General features: G+C 40.0%; 1 protein-coding gene and 1 long non-coding RNA gene across 4 annotated transcripts in view; both read left to right on the top strand.

Annotated features, from left to right (window-relative positions):
• The window catches only part of cadm2b (cell adhesion molecule 2b), a 161,652-nt gene that overhangs the window by 9,659 nt on the left and 134,593 nt on the right, over positions 1–17,400 (top strand). The window lies entirely within an intron of this gene.
• On the top strand, positions 3,269–8,641 carry LOC117942561. Its single transcript, XR_004656154.1, has 3 exons — positions 3,269–3,286; positions 6,624–6,625; positions 8,497–8,641. It is a non-coding gene; the product is annotated as an uncharacterized LOC117942561 (long non-coding RNA).

The raw sequence follows: 17,400 nt of genomic DNA, 5'->3' as shown, positions 1-17,400 counted from the left end.
AGATAAACGTGCCCTTGTTTATTGGCATTTCTTTAAACCAATCACAATGGGCAGTGCTAAGCCCCAGACACAATGATGGTGCATCTGCAAAACAGCCTCAAGAAGGAACTTGTTTTGGAGGAACATGTGTACTAGAGCTGGAAAATAAATGGATATTATATTAATATTGGGACACAGGCACCAGGTTGCTATCTCTTCCTAATACTGGACCCCCCTATGATTTGAGTATTGCACAAGTCCATATTGCAATTAATTGTAAATAATTGTATATGTCTTACAATTTTCACTATTGTTATGGTACAAATATGATAGGTAGTCAAGCACTTAATTGTTAAAGGTCCTTCAAACAATCTTTAACAGTGCAGCAGTATTGGTCCTATGTAATATGTACTACAAACACCTCAAACCATCTAAAAATGGACTCAAACTGCATTTGAGTCTGAATCTGCAGAGAATGGAATCAACACCATTTCACGTGGAAGTCTTGATGAGTGAGATTCAGCTGTGGTGGGCATCTGTACTGTGAGAGCTTTATGCATTCCCTATTTCAGTATTGTGGCCAAAAAGAAGCCTATACTTCATTTTATGCCCTTTTTCAGTGTTGACCTTTACCAATCTCTCTTGGCCCTCATCTCTGTTGAAGGAGGCTTTGTGCCCGACTATGGATGAGCCTCTGAATCTCATTTAGCCTGTGTGATGATCTCCATTTTCTCCTCTTGCTGCCGTCTCTCTATGAACAAAGTTAATGTTTTTTTTGTTCAGAAAATGACAGCCATACACCAGTCGCTAACCCGGCGGGCTTGTAATCTGTTTGAGTCATTCTTTTAAGAGCGGACGTCACCTTGAAGTTCTTTCCGCTGATTACTGTGACAGAGGTGGAAGGCATCTTCACCACAAGTAGTCCTCATTCTGAAAGAGAACAAAACAAAGGTTGGTTAATGCCAGGAACAGAGGTGTTGAGTACACAATGTTAACCATGAAATATTGGGAGCTTCATTATGTGTTTGCCATAACATATGTCGTTGTGTGCTTGTGCTGTGGATGTTTGAGAGGGAGGTTTGACTATGCGAGGTTTCACACTGCAACCTAACACCTGGCAGCCGGACTTGTTTTGAGTGATGTCAGGGTCTTTTCTCACCAGTGCACTCACAAAGCTGCACTACGGAGAATACGCTGGGGAGCCTTGGTTTTGGTAGCATTCTGTAGCCTCGATATTATTTAGCTATGACGATTAAAATGTGCGTTAAGTCCACACAGCCTCTCCTTTCAGTGAATTTCTTAGTGAAAAGCTTTATTAAAAAACACAAGTCCTTAGTTGAAAGGCAGCTGTGGTCAAGCTTTGAAAAATGGTCCAATTATTCAGAGTTGGTGCATATTAGGGCCGCACAATGTATAGTTTTTTGATAGCGATATAAACTTGTACAATAAACCCTTTGTGGAAGGCTGCATCATATTGCTGTTGGGTTGTTTGATGTAGAAATTCTAGTCATTTTTTTTTAAGTAATGCCTTTTCAATGCAATGTTCAATTTGTTCAATTAAATATTAGAAATGATTTCCTTTCATTTGTTTTAAATCCAACAAGCAACTAGTTGTGTTTTAGCAAAGTACTTAAAGCGGCAGAAAGGCAGAACTGAGTACACTTAGTAATAGTTGCAAATGCAAATGAATGTGTTTATACATGTTGGCCACTGGTTTTAGATATTTCTATTTTTATGGGTTGCCATAGAAATCCCGTCAGTCTCACACAGTCGGTAGGATTTTGCACCACTGGGTGGCTGTGCTCATAAAGCCCCTTCAGTCGAGCAGTCAGGCTGGACGTCTGAGCTCCAGATAAAGGACACTCTGTTGCACGTTGGAAATTTGATAGTTTGCTGGAATAACTCATGCATTTTCATAGACTTGTAAGCAGCACATCATGGCAAATGACTGTGTTTATTCCAGGGCGATGTTTTGCATTTTATGGCTATATGATTTGATGTGTTTGTGCACAATACAAAAATTAAAGACCCTGAAAATGAATAAAATGATTGAAAAGAAAAACCTGAAGAGAGAGAGAGAGGCTTGTAACCATTTGGTGGGGCAAAAAAATGAAAGCATTCATGTTCTCAGCTTGCTGAATCCCTCTCAGGGTCACGAGGAGCTGTAGAATAATATAACAATACGTTTAGCATCAGCAGGCAGTTACAGCTGTCTGTTACAGAGGCCTTCACACACAGACGGACAGAAACATTCAAGGCAGGATAGTGGGCTTCTCCCAATTCTCAAATTTGTACCTCCTCAACTCCTCGGTCCTCACTTCTCCAGCTTATGACCTGAAAATCGTTATCAGCACGCCATGTTGAAGGACGTCCCAATTCCTAAAATCGAGGAGTGAGGATTTAGCATCGAGGAGTGGAGCGAGCATCGAGGAGCGAGGATCTATTATTAAAAAATATTATTTACGTTCTCTAAAAGGTGAACACATCAGATCTGCTGTCAGACAAACTGCTACATTTGTAAGATGGTCTGATTCGCTTAAGAAACAGAAATGTAATTTCACAATCTAAAGTTCAAGTTCTGTTCACTCTGTCCAGTTTAGAACTACAGTTGGTTGTGCTGCTTAAATATCAGCTGAAGTGGCATTCCTGCGCGCACGGAAACCCTTACAAAAAGCATCTCTAATCATTAAAGGTAATTGTTAACAATAGTAAATACTTCTGCATTAACACAATACATCGTTTAAAAAGCCACGGAGCCTTCAGGGACAGCCGAGGGACAGTAAAACGTCCAAGCGTGTCCCTACATTGGAGAAGAGAATTCATTCAGGTGGGTGGAAGGTGGCAGGCGATAGACGGTAAGCCTGTTCGGATGAAGAGCCGATCAGAGTGTAATGTGTGTGTGTGTGTGTGTGTGTGTGTGTGTGTATAATATATGCCTAGCCTTTATATTTGTCTAGTTCTTTTCATTCAACCATTTGTATTGTTTTACACTAAATATATGGCCATACTGTGTATGTAGGCCATAGGCTACGTGTGTGTGTGTGTTTGTGTATATGTATATATATATATATATATATATATATATATATATATATATATATATATATATATATATATATATATATATATATATATATATATATATATATATATATATATATATATATCTAAATCTTATTCACAGTGTGTGAATATGAGTATGAAGACGTCAGGCTAGAAGTTGTCATGAACATTTCTGCTCCTGTGACGGAGATCATAAAATGCAGCGTGTGACAAAACACTAGACAGCTGATGCTCGTCATGTTTAGTTGACGTTGCTTTTAATGACGGCTCGGAGGCAGAGGTGTCTCGTGTTCGTTGGCTGTTGCCTCGACTCCTCTCCTCGGTGCTCTTCCTCGTCTCGGCGGCTCGGCTCTCCCGGGGGCGGGACTTAGATGCGAGGAGGGAAATCGAGGAGAGGAATCATGAAATGGGAAAGGCCCATCTCCACCCTGGTCCACTTCAGACTTAACTGTCATGAAATCTGTAAGAAGAGCCAGGAACAACTTAAAGAGGATACACTGCTTATTAAAAGTGTCTTCAACTCTGGCAGTATTACAGTATTCTGGGACATTTTCCCATGCTCTTTTGGTTTGTCACCACTCCCCAGTGTTGTTATCACTGCAAAATAAGTTAAGCAACTGTTTAATGCCTGAGAGCATTGTGAAAAAATGCACCAGTCCATCCAGTTTATTTTCTCCTCGCAATTTAATTTGACAACTTTATTAAGCAAACTTGCTTGTGGTTATCACTAGACTAATTCCCACTGCATATGCTGTCTGAAGGCAATAGGACATGCAAATCTCTGCATCACAGTCACATTATAAAACCGGTCCCTGACAGTTTTTAACAGAAGTTCACGGCTGCATCTGTTAGTAATGTTTTGCTTGAAATTATCAATGTTATTAAAGACAAAACAATAAATACCCCACATAGGGGCATCCTAAACATAAAACATGGCTAATTCTCCCCTGGTAAATTGTAGATATAAAAGTATATAGATGGACTAAAGCCTGTGGTTAATACACACATCCATGCTGGGTAGGTCTGCACAATGTCCACTTTAATAAAGCATATATACAGAGTATGCTGATTAGTTAAGCAATGAATTGCATATTGTCACTGATGGTATGCATATATTTTATACTGTATCTGCTAATGCTTTTACAAATGTTCATTACAAGGATAATGTGTTGAATTGATTTAAACATGCAACTCATTTCACTAAACAGAAAAGGTCCTTAATGAAAAAATTGAGCAATAGTTTTATTGGAACATGTATTTTTTAGTGTTTTTGTATTTTAGGGAAGAAATTCTGTTCATATAGATGCAATGCAGACAGAAATGGAAACTGATTTGGTTCTCCATCGCCATCCCAAAATTCTACCTTTTGGAATAAAGACACAAAAAGCACAAACTAAAGCTCATGCATGTTTATGCCCTTTTATTGACTCCCTCTTTTAAAGGCTTCCCACGGGTCTCTAAAGCTGGAGTGTAGAAACTGAATGCAGGCATATTTGCAAGTGAAGGTGGGGGATAAAAGCATTGAAACTCATGTCCTCATAAAGAGGGATCAGCAGTGTGAACGGGAGCTGCATACCGATGCAAGAGATGCCAGTGCTCAGAGCCAGAGAGCATGCTTTGCTGGAAAAAAGGGGCCTTAAAGCCACTAAGCTGAGAGCAGGAAGGGGAAGGGAAGCAAACGTGTATAGCAGGAAGCCACACAACGTGTGAAAAGCAGAGAGAAGTAGGTGTGATGTACGATGCCTCTGCCGTTTCCTTCACCTGCCATGACCAAAACATAAAGGGGTTAATGCAGTTTTAAAATAATGGTTAAACCATTACTTGGATGGCAACGTAGCACACTCTTTCCACAGATTTACTTTTTAATTGAAAGAGGAAAAAAATAGTTTTCTTTACAGATGTACTGTATGTGAGGAAAGAAAGCTTAAGATCTGTAAAGTTGAGTGAGTTCAGAGGAGCATTAAGATGAGAAGATAGATGACCTCCTCCAGAGACTACAGTGCATTGTTAATTTCTTTTAAAGAAAAGAGTATTCACCCCCCGCTGTGTTCTGTTGACAGAGAGATGGGATGCGAGGAGCAGTTTATTCTAACCCTGAAGCATTGTTGTTTCAGTTTGGTTTATTTTGGCAGCCGTAAACTGTGCCTCTCAACTGCAGGTGTGCAAGTCAAGTGAGCGCTTTGAGAATGAAGGTTCAGTCATCATACAGTCCCCCCACCCCCCTCCCCAACCTTTTTTTGGAAGCAGGAGCACCATGCTTTTTAAAATGACTTTTCATCATGTGCGAGGGCTCAGTGCTGCCACAGTAGAGTAAAAAAATCTAGCGTCTAAATACATTAGTTTTATACATTGAGACCTTTCTATGTAGAGCACAATTAAAAAACACATGTAAATACACACACACATCTAATTATAGTAAATATAAGCAATACAAGTATACAACAATTGAAATGTGACCTAAAACAGCACTTTTGAGGTAAAAAGTTGCCTGCACAAAACCAGAGGTGTTGGACTCCTCATTGAGTCTAAAAGGCTCAACTCTCGAGTCCGTTTACAGGATCACCATCTACACAAGAAGGAGGCTGGTTCTTTTGTCTTTTTTTCCTCCTCAATTCCCCAAAATTCAATGCAGCAGAACAGTGATTTCTCAGACTGTAATTGTGTCCGCAGTGGCGTTGTGGTCTTCAGGGAACATTTGGTCTGACTAACACCCTGGGTAGTAGACTACCCAGACTATACATAATGATACATTTCATTTACTATGGGCATTGAAATGAAGAATAAAGGGTGGGGATGAGTTTAATTCATAATGGCCCCTGTAGTTAAAGTGTGCCGTGTATGCTGTGTTGTTCAGTTGATTTAATTAATTGCATATTATCTGGCAGTTTGCATATGGGAACTATGTGGGGCTTTAAGCACACACATGGATACAGTTTTTATCATTAGGGGGTTTTGCTGTGTAATCATTGAACAGGCAATTATCGTGAATTAGTCATAAGGTCTTTGATTTGGCTATTCAGACCACAAGGTCAGAGAGAGGTCAGAGTGTTAACACACCAACTCTGGGTGTTCCTCATTTGAGGAGGGTCATTATCCTTACAAAACATGGCACATTACGGTTTGTTGTTGTTGCAGTCAAAGCTTCAAAAGGACCAAAAAACTTCCAAACCCATCAGGGGAGTAAAGGAAGAAACAGGATGGTGGAAGTCAGACCTGCTAACAACAAGTGATGCTGGATGTTTGTGCCACCAGGAACGGTGCTGAACTAGTCCTGGTGTGATATGGGAGCCCTCAACCCTCACGCAATTTTGTGATATCACGCATATCCAGCTGCCGTGCAAGCTAGTCTATGTCCACAACGATCCACTTCCGGGATTGCTCCATTGCCAGTGTTGGGCAAGCTACATCCAAAATGTAACGCATCATAGATTCCTAGTTACTGTCATTTGAGAGTAATTAGTTATATTACAATATTACTCTCTGAATTGTAATGTGTAAAACTTTTGAGTTACTTTATATATATCCAGCTTCAAACAAGTCTAAAAGTTGCATATTTGGACGGAAGTGCAATGTGCAAAGAGTGGTTGCTATGGATAGCAACCACTCTTTGCACATGCCCCCCCGTAATCACAGCCCAGTGGAACAGTACCTGAGAGTATGACCACATAAGGCGGCAATTAAAGATCATTTATGGTATTGTGTAATCTGCAAATTACTTTTCTATATTTAATTAATTGTATAGTTAAAGAAATGTCAAAAGTGGTTGCTAAGTCATTTTTCTGTCAATTGAATAATTCCTTTTTTTGGAATATAAAATAACTTTAATATTTCTCTTGATAAAACTCATAATCACGCAATATTGTGTTTGACATTTAGTTACTGTTGGTATAGTTCTTGTTTAAAATAGATACATTCTTCAAAGTAAAAATCTAAAAAAGAGAATTAATTCCTAAGTAATTTACCAAAAAGCATTGGTTCAGGAGTGGGGGAAACAGTGAGAAGAGCATACGCTGTAGTTTAGCTCTAAGAATGAACTTTGAGCCCAGTGAGAGTGATGCCTTCACCACAGTCAGCCACATCTGCTATCCGTTAGAAAATGCCACAAGAAAAGATGTGCTCTTTTGGATTGTGCTGCTGAAAGAGCGGAATATAAAGCCGGGATGGAACCTACAATAAGCCATTATAATGGCCAGTCTGGGCAGACTCTACCTTTTGTGGGCTCAGAGATGATTACACATTTAGTGTCCTCCAGTACTCCATGAGTGTGAGGACATCCGGTGTGTACCAGGTGACCTTAACTACTGGAGCTGTAGCATCCCCCAGATAATGACCACTCTGAACCCCAGGAGCAGGACTCATCACCCCATAAATACAGGGACCGTATGGACTCATGGTGGAAAAGCTGCCGACAGTCACTTTTTCAAATGGACGCGTACTTGTAGGAGGCTTTTGTGCTGGGAAAAAAGACCTGGTTGGCATTTTCACAGGTTTGTAAAGACTGTGTTTTGTGGAGACTGTAGTTCAGTTAAATGGCCAAATGGCAGATGTCTCTAAAAGTGTTGAAGTGTATTCTCAACCCCAAAGGAGACAATATGATCAGATATTCCGGGCATTGTGTAACAGATATTGTTAATTTTCTGGTTTAAAGACATTACTTACAAAACCGAGTTGTTCTGAAGCCCAGAATGTGGTAGCAAAGGAGCTGTTATGGTAGAGTTCACACAGCGAAATAATGCCCTAAAGGCGTGGTCGTGAAAACAACAGGCAGCGACAGATCTAGCTGCCTTGCTATGCTTATAATGAAATGCTATGTCCGAACACGCTAGTGGTTGACCTGTTGGGAAGCTGAAACTAACATCTACTGGGGTGTATTTGCCCCGTTCAGGTTTGTGTGACATATAAACAACAATCCATGTCGTTACAGGCGTCAATGTTCGCCATCAAACATGTCATCATCAAATGCACAATGTAGCCTAGCTAGCTGCCTGACTAGAGCATAGGGAAATTTCGTTGTGTGGAAACCTTAAAACTGTTAGGCGCCAGTGTAGCTGATGTTTGGAGACAACAGAGCACCACATGGCCCATGGGTCTGGCCTTGGAAAGGAGGCTCAAGATGCTACAATGGACGCTTGAAATAACACATTGATCACTATGAAACCATTCAGGATGTTCAGAGCTTAAAGAGGATACAAAATAAAGATCCTCTTCATTGTAAAGTGTACCACGATCTAAAGGAGTTTTTCCAATTATAAAGTGTTACTTTAATATTATCTGCATCGTGTCCTGCATTTATTGAATGAACTTTAGATGGACAGAGAGAGGAGATGTTTACATGTGTGAACGCCTTCATTGGCACATCCCTTACCCTTAGACATCAAATTATTGGACGTAGCATCTGTCACATTACCTGCTGGTTTGTGGACTACCGTTTTGAAGAAGGGTGGAGCTGGGGAGGATGCAATGGGACTGTGCTAAGCTAAATGCTAAAGACGGAAAGTTGCCGATTTTCAACTCTTCTGAAGCGAGTCATCCAGTGGAGATTTACCGGCTGGTAAGAGCAGACCTCCGTGTACTGCCACCATTCAACAGCATGTACAGCTGGACGGTAAATAGGCAAACATCCTCTCAAGTTCCCAGCAAACACTAGCGCTAGCTAGCTTTGTTAGCAGAACCCTGAATAAAACAATTCTGGGTAACCAAAATGTCCCAAATAACTTTGATGAAATGAAAACACACAGTAAGGTAACACCCAAAAACAGGTTCATGGCTATTTTACTATTTTGAAAGTATTTATTTTAGCAGGGGGAGCAGTCCTAAATGTATTTGTTGATCCAAAGATCAACAAATACATTTATTCACCACACTTATTGGGACATATTTTTTAGTTTTGAACTGTATTTTTAGAGGAACTATAGGGCTCTTCACAGCTACAACAGGTCTACAAAATGGATTTTACAAGACATTCTTCATTGGAAATCCTAAACCCTTTTCCCCAATGATATTATAATACTGTTAGTGAGGGCTAGAATAGGGCTGTATTTCAACCTTCACTGTAGCTGGTTCTGGTTCCAAATTCGCCCCTGATGTGTCTGTTAAAACACAGACGGAGACAACTTCTGTCTGTTGATGTTGACCCACGCTAAAAAGAGGAATAAAAAAAATCATCTGTTGAAAATTGATCTTAAAGCCTTAATTAACAAAATGAGAAAATGAGAGGAAGAGAACAAAAATACTATTATAAAGAGAGGCATTAATACAAATGAAGGGAGTTCTAAGGGTGAACAGGGCAACTGGGTGACCATTCACTATGTTTTCATATTGAAATGATGAAGGAATTTTTTTTACAGACCTTTCATAATTGTACCACCCCCACAGGTACAGTGTTTGCTAAATTTGGTCCAGAGCAAAATTCTTATAACTTTTTGTCAGGTCAGTTTGAAGATGCTATGTGCAAAATATTTTAGGTAGATCAGGCGCCAACCCCAGGAGGAGATGGAGAAGTAAGTTTGGCTCATTTCGCAATTTTGCAGAAATACCTTTATGCAGAAGTGGGCAAGGCCCACGTGTGTCAATTTGTGTGTCAGAGGTCCCTGCAGGGGACAGGACCAATCCTGAATATTGCCCAGCCCCACTATGAGCAGTTTAGGCAGTTTAGACATTTACTAGCGAAAAAATAATATTAATCTTAGCGATTACAAGCACCGCTGGTACTAGGAGCCCCGGCCACCGCCCCGGCCTTGGGCTTGGACTCCTAATAATCCATCGTGGGTCATGACACTCATAATCAATACAATCATAATGACCCCAAGACAAAAAGCACACACTGAGAGGATTCAGGACTGTTTTACGACAAATCTTTAATGCATCTATATAGCAACAAGAAAATGAAAAAACACAATAAGTTTCATTGCTGGGATTTATCACATGAAAAAAGTAATATTGTGCACAGTGCAAGCGTAACTGATGATGCTTGTAATTGGGTCTGACTTTAACCCGTACTTGGCGCTTTACTTTTCTCGGGTTCCAAACACAATCAGTGAAACACAATCAGGATTTTTTAAGATGTTCTTCTCCAACACTGCATTGGGCTGATCCTGAATTATTTACACTTTTGCCAATGGCAACCCAGGAGCAGTAATAAGAAATATGGGTTTTTAAGATATTCTTAGCTCTTCAAAGGCTTTGTCAAATTCATCCCAGATTGATAGGCTCCAGTGTGGGTTATAGTTCTGAAACTATAACTATAACCCACTGAAATGGCACATGGAATGGAAGTTTGCCATTCAAACTCTACTACAGACTAGGGCTGCATCTAACGATTATTTTCATAGCCTATGAATCTGTTGATTATTGTCTATAAAAGGCCATTAAATTGCAAAAAACCTTGAAAAATGGCCCAATCAGCTGAAGGCCAAGGTTTTCCAGGATTGTGCGTTGTTGTGCGATCTTCTTACTTCCAAAGTTGGACATTTAGACAGGAACACTAGTCACTCATTCATTTCAGCCAGGATAAGTAGCAGCAGTAGAGGAAACTAAATGAGGTTCCTAACATTTATTCCAACCTCTAGTTTGTTGCTTAATACAATGAAATAAATTAATTAGACAGTGTGTAATGATGTCCTGAGTCGCCAAAGACCCGATCCTTCAACGGTTAACCTGAGAAGTTAGGATATGTTAGTAGGAAGTCTTAATTGGTGTAGTGAACAAATCAAAGCTTTGTGGACAGGAAATAGTTATTGTAGTAAAAGTTGTTGTCCTTGTTAATTGCATTACAGTTTGGGCAACAATAAGAAATGTTTCCCAGAGCAGAGCGTGAACACATCACAACGTCATGGTACTCTTCTCACTGTGCAGCACACAGAGCTCCCTGCTGTTGCCTGGTAAGGATGTGGCATTATATGAAGGGAACATTACACATATTGTACGAAAAGCAACAAATTTCGACTCATAGTCCCATGGCGGGAGGCGTGCTTGTACGGCATTCATATTTTGGCCTTTGTGAATTATTAATAGCCTTTAAATGTTTTGGTTAAAGAGGTAAATAGTGTTGATGCATTATTGCTATGCATTAACAGAAACCATGGAAACAGCCCTTTAATATGCTGTCATGAAGTCAAAGAGCACTTGGAATAGTTTCCAATAATTGGCTTAATGCTTTATTATAATAAAAGATCTCTCCAAAGAACTGAGATTAGCCACTAGCACATTTCTGCTAGAACCAACACACTGTAGTTTGCTTTTATTATTCGCTGTCGGAATTATTTTGACCTGATTTTCTTACCTTTATGTTATACGGACCCAATCAATGTTTTAGCGTATAAAATATACAGAGTTCTAATAGCGTTTTGAATAATTTGTATGCAAAATTTTGGTTTTCAGTAATTGGAGATATAAGGAGCTCTAAAGACTGGTTAGACTGCTACTTTGCATTCAAACGAATTTTACTTTAAGGTGAATCCAATGGTTGAAAGGTGTAAATATCCAGCGTAGTGAGTATTCAGGTAGCTGATGATATCAACAAGCACAGCGCTGCAGCAAATCCTTCAGAATAGAGAGGAGGATTTTCCCTCCTCGTACATGAAGAAGAAGGTGATGAGTGAAGGAGACTAGAATGGCAGAAGTAGGTACGTTGATTGTTTAATTGCTGCTTACATTTAATGTACCTCCACCTTGAAAAATGGCCAATTAATGGTGTCTTAAAGTGCCCTAGATGACATGAAACCACAAACATTGAGTCACTTCAGTAATTATTTCTTAAACATGAACTAGTCCTGCATCGGTAGACTTTTCTCCACAGCGCTGCAGAGGAGGATCTGACTAGTCCAGACAGTATTCTGGGATGGGAGGAAAGTGTGATCTGGTTTATTGAAAATTCTTTAAACAAATCACATCATCATAGATGGCGCTAAGCGCCAGTTGGAGCCACGGTGACGCTGCAAAACACCCCTTAGGAAGGAACTTGTTTTGGTGGAACATGTGTACGTTCAGAAGAGTCCGATGTGACAGATAGTCTAGCTAGCTGTCTGGATTTACCCTGCAGAGATCTGAGGACCAGGTAACCATAGTCCTCAGATTGGACAGATAGTCTAGCTAGCTGTCTGGATTTACCCTGCAGAGATCTGAGGACCAGGTAACCATAGTCCTCAGAAATCCACCAGAGGTTAGAACGCCAACACAGAGACAGAGGAAGGGGACGGACATTTGGCCAAAACGAGGGACATCTGGCAGAATTTCCTTCGGCACCTAAACAATCCCGGAAGTCAAACATAATTGATATAGACTTAACAAGAACAGACAAACAAAAAGTCTTCAGGGCTAAACTACGTTGCCTACTGGCTCAAGGCAGTATCGGAGGTTTTTCCATACTGGTGTCGGTATGGAAACCACTGTACACATTATATTCCATCGCTGTTAATCACAACACATCCTTTATGCTGTGATGTTGTATTTCTCGCTGTTTTGAATGAATTTCATGTGATCATCACTTTTAAATGAGCTAACAGAGAGTCCCTAATTAATCAGGGACTTTCTGTGCATCAACACATGCCTCCAAGGCGTGTCTTCTCCTCATCCAGTTTTTGAATGTTTAAACAAGGGCTTTGAGTTTAAAAAAAACAATCCCTCCAATGCGTAGTCAGCAGCACACAATCTGTGATGCGGGTATTAATGTTATTTTATTACACTTAAAAAACCCAAATGCAGCGTTTTAATGTTTGTCAAGAGTGAATACAAGAGTTTTCTCTTAGCAGATGAAATACTGGAACCATGTTTGGGAGGGACAGAGACACGGCATGCAGTCCAAACAACACTGGAAACTGCTAATGAATCAATTTTTGGCGTTGCGTTTGTTCCCTAAGCTAGTTTTTTATGACTTGTTTCTTCTTCGTTATATTATCCTTTAATTTACACTTATTTCCCCTGCCTGTACCGAATACCGCCCCCGTAAGAGCTGCAGTCAGCGGCTTTCATCTGCCCTTATTTTATAATTATGTGTACATATCTGCACCGTATAGAAGCTTCCAGCAGTCTTTTATCCTTCCACTATAAGGAATTTGGTTTAACTTTTTATTGAATATAGATTTATAATTATTTATAGAACCATGCTAATAAAATACCCATGACATTCAATTTATATTTAAAGGTAAAGCAAGATTTTTTTCCCCTCAAAGCTAACAGATCCCTTTCTTTTTCCCACTTGTACTGGAATAGCAGCTTGCACTGTAAAAGGAGAAGGCTTCTTCCATGTGGGGTGCTCAAATTCTTCTTCAGGTTACATTATAATCAAATCAAGCATATATTTCTTTCACTATATCCTTAAGGGTGCTGGCAGGAAGAATTTATTTTCATAATCTCCTGGCAAGTGATCACATTACACCTTTCCTACCATCCATCCTCCATCAGAAACTTTAAAGATAAACTGATTTACCTGGAAGTGCCCCATGTTTTTTTGTTTTTTTTTAAATACATTTACAGTAATGCACTCTCCAGTGACTTTCATTTGTTTCATTCAGCTGTCACTGTGGAGGGCATTGTGAGTCACTTGAGTAAAGAATTGCTTCTTAAATTAGAGTTAAGACATTTGCAGACATGTAACTTCTGAAATTGGAGTAAATCTATTCTCATATCTGTACACATAATAGATGCTTGACTCCGAAAACAAAACCTTTGGAAGTGCTGATGACTGAAACTGGTGAAGTTTTCAATAACTTCCTGATCCTGACTCCTTTAAACCTTTTTACACTGGCCTCCCTCATGCCGCTAAAGGAGTTTCCTATTGGTTTGTTTGGGGAACTATCGTACAGTTAAGTGTGTAACCCTGAACATGCAGCGAGGAAAAACTCTTTGTCATAGCAAACGATCCCAGAAATGGTCATGAAAGCTGCACTTTTTACAATTGTTACATTATTCTTAAAAGCAGGGTGCTTAGGTGCTTTTTGCTCTGACTTGCTCCGTCTGAAAGCTGCCCAGTAGCAGCCTTATAGGTCTGATTTTGTTCAGCAGTTACGTAATTGGCCTGCATTCACAAGAGATTACAGTGGGGTGCCTGTTGCTTGCGGTTTTTACTCAAGCTCTATCAAAAATGCATGTTAGCCCTAGATGTGGATATTCAAAGTAATAATAATCATAATTTAATATTGTCATGAGATACTCAAAGAAGGGGTGCGTATCCCTCAAAAACCGTGATGATCAAATTATATACTTTCTTAGTTGTATACTAGACTGAGGAAAGGTGTTTTTTGGATCTAATTATACAGTCTGATCTAAACATTAGGACCCATCACCTCTTAGTTGCTGTGCTGGATGTAGTGTGTTACGTCCAAAAAGAGCTCCAGACCACATCCACAGCTATGGCTGGGCATCGTTCAAAATCTTTTGTTTTGGTGCAAATTTCGATACCTAAGTTTTGATACCTAACAATACTTTTTTAGATACCATATGTTTTAAAATCCATTTTATCAACACAAGTACATTAAACACAAAACGTCTATTTTCCACCCAATTATGAATCCAAACAGTTTAAGAGTAACATTAATAAGACTGGTTGTGCTTCTGGATGGGGGGGCAGTCATACATCTGGATTGGAATCGATCCCAACAGGGCCAAAATTAACAAAAAATAAGAAACCTTTTTGCCACAACATGAACACATTATAAATAATAAACAAACAAATGACAGTGTGTACAGGCTAATAATGAACTCTAATCTAAAATGTAAAGGAATGTAAACAGAGTTTTTAGTACTAACTGCACAATGACACAAACATTTAACAATAAACGTGGTGACTGCTCTGATGTCAGACTAACTCTAGGCGCAAAGGAATGGAAGTGAGTTGCCTTGTTGCTGAAATAAAGTCTTGCCTAACACCCTCAGCCTGTCAGTCAGTCATCAGGGCATAGAACCACTGTCTCAGAGGAAGTGTAACGTCAACAGCACTGAGACCGCTTTCGCCTGCCACTAATATCATATCGCTGTCTGCGTGTGAAGTTTTGAATAACTGTAACCACACTTGAAACAACTTCACCAAGACTGCCTAGCCGACGTACTTTGCTCGAGTTTGCTCGGTCCGCACCTCTGCGAGTGGCCGAGCTCCGCTATCTGGTAATATGCAGAGAGGGCAGAGAGACAGATAAGCTTACAATTACACACTCTCAGGCACCGAAATTAAGTACCGAAAGACAAATCATTTTTCAATACTCATATGATTTGAGTATTTTGTTTGGTATCGTATATTTTCTCCATTTTAGCCTATTGTTTACACTAAGCCAGCGTTCTTCAGACCTTTTTTTTAGAGTTTTATTTAAAAAAAGACTTTCCAACAATTTCCCACAACGGATCGATCTGAAAATACCGCCTCGTGTTTTTAATTTCAGAGGCCAGCTTTCTGTCTCCTCTAACCCACTCATACCAATACAGCTGATCACATAATACAGGAGTTGTCACAAAGCTGTAAGCTACTTATGTGTCTTTTGTCAGAGGACATGGCAATCAATAAAATAATGTTTTAAATGGAAATAGTGTTTAGCTGGGCCCCGATTCATGAAGGAGACTTGCAAACACTGCTCACACGCAGCAGTGTTGGCAGCGGCACATCTCAGAAATGATTGCCACATGTAAATTGCAGATGGACTTGCGAGTCCTGCAGAGTTCTCTTACGTTCAAGCATGGCTGGCAGGAATTGCTTTACTTTTGGGATTGGTGAATTATATCAAAATAGTGCGTGATAAAATGACGTCATGTTACAAATCGGTTGAAAATTACGCAAAACAGGCCCCTAATTTATAGCTGAATAGTAATAACGGAAAATATACCAACAAGAATAACTAAATGTTGAGTGTAGCTCTATTGGAACACAGAAGAGAATTTTAACCAGCTGGGACTCAGCGGAGCCTGTGTTATCGGCTAATACTAGCTTATCACGTACTAGGGCTGCACAATCACGTTAGCCCTATCACGTACACAACGCCATACGTACAAATGTTGGCCAAGACTCATCCCAACTCTGTAGTGACCAAACTCAAACATGTGTTAATGTGGTTGTGTGAGACACAGTCCAAGATCTAAACCATATGCAATGCTGAGGGTCAAAGAAAAGCTCCAAGCAGTAGCCACGTTTATGTGCTCATTACTGCCTCGGCTCGGATTTCAAGAGGGTGCTTACACTTATCAAAGAGTGAATTATCAAGCATGACATAAACAGGCATAATTAGACCATCAATCAAGTAAATTAGTTATGGATTATCTCTCTGTAATTGACCCTTTTGTATTTCGGGTTCAAAGTGAAACTTAGCCCCCTATTTTGTAAGTGGGCTGGGTGGCTGTGATTTATGTTTTCCTTCCTGTCTCTTATTAATATAGTAGTACATTCCAGCGAATGCCATCTCTCTGGGCTATGCAGCTGGTATTATTTCCCCACAGTATTGGTGATGAGGAATTCCCTTGAAATGGGACTGAAGGCTGGCAGAATTGCTCAGTAATGAGAAGGGGTGTAAACTGGCTTTTTAATAAATAAATATATTTATTTATTTAATCAGGAAATGGAGCAGGAGTCCCTTTTAAGTGATGAATCATAGACTGATACTTAAAGTCAAAGCCCGGCTATGAACAGTGTTGTGAATACCCAAATGGCATTTATTTGGGATCCTAGAATGCTTTCTGCCGGGTTTCTTTGAGATGTCTAAATGAACTTGACGTACTGTATCAGAGGAGATGCCAATGTGTGGAGGTGATTTGCATTGAGGCACTGCTGGGCCTTCTGCTATACCTGAGTGAGCTCTCAGACACTCTTTGGTAAAGCAAGCCAGTGATTGTGATGTCTCGAGCTGTTTACTGCCGAGCTGAGCAGGAGGACGTGGGACAGCCCTGTGTCTCATCCTCCGTATAGCCCCTCGAGTCTGGCACTTGACCAGAAAGTTGAGTGAGCACTTTGAGATTTGGGCACTATTTATTCAGGTTTTTTCCTCAGGTGTAGTGCTTGATGGGTTTACTGGATATGCCTGGTTCATGCTGCTTTGTGACACATGCAAGCCCTTCATATGCAGTAGACTAAAATAATTCATGAGGCATATGTGACATGATCCGTAGGCTTCTAGAGGAATGTTTTAAAGTGCTCATTTTATGAAAACAAATCTCTTCTTCTGGGATTTGGGGTTTTATTTTGTGTCTCTGGTGCTTCCACACACATACAAACTTTGAAAAAAACATCCGTGGTGTTCTGAGTGAGATCCGGTTTCTGAATGTCCTCTGTCTTCAGTCTCCGGGTGAGCTGTTCAACATCTGCACCAGTAAAGACGAGGTGGCTAACTGTAGCATGCTAGCATGTTCTCAATGGCAAAAAGCTGTGTGCATCGAACAAATTAA

This window comes from Etheostoma cragini, chromosome 3 (assembly GCF_013103735.1).
Source record: "Etheostoma cragini isolate CJK2018 chromosome 3, CSU_Ecrag_1.0, whole genome shotgun sequence".
Taxonomy (NCBI): domain Eukaryota; kingdom Metazoa; phylum Chordata; class Actinopteri; order Perciformes; family Percidae; genus Etheostoma; species Etheostoma cragini.
This window is presented reverse-complemented; position numbering and strand designations above follow the sequence as displayed.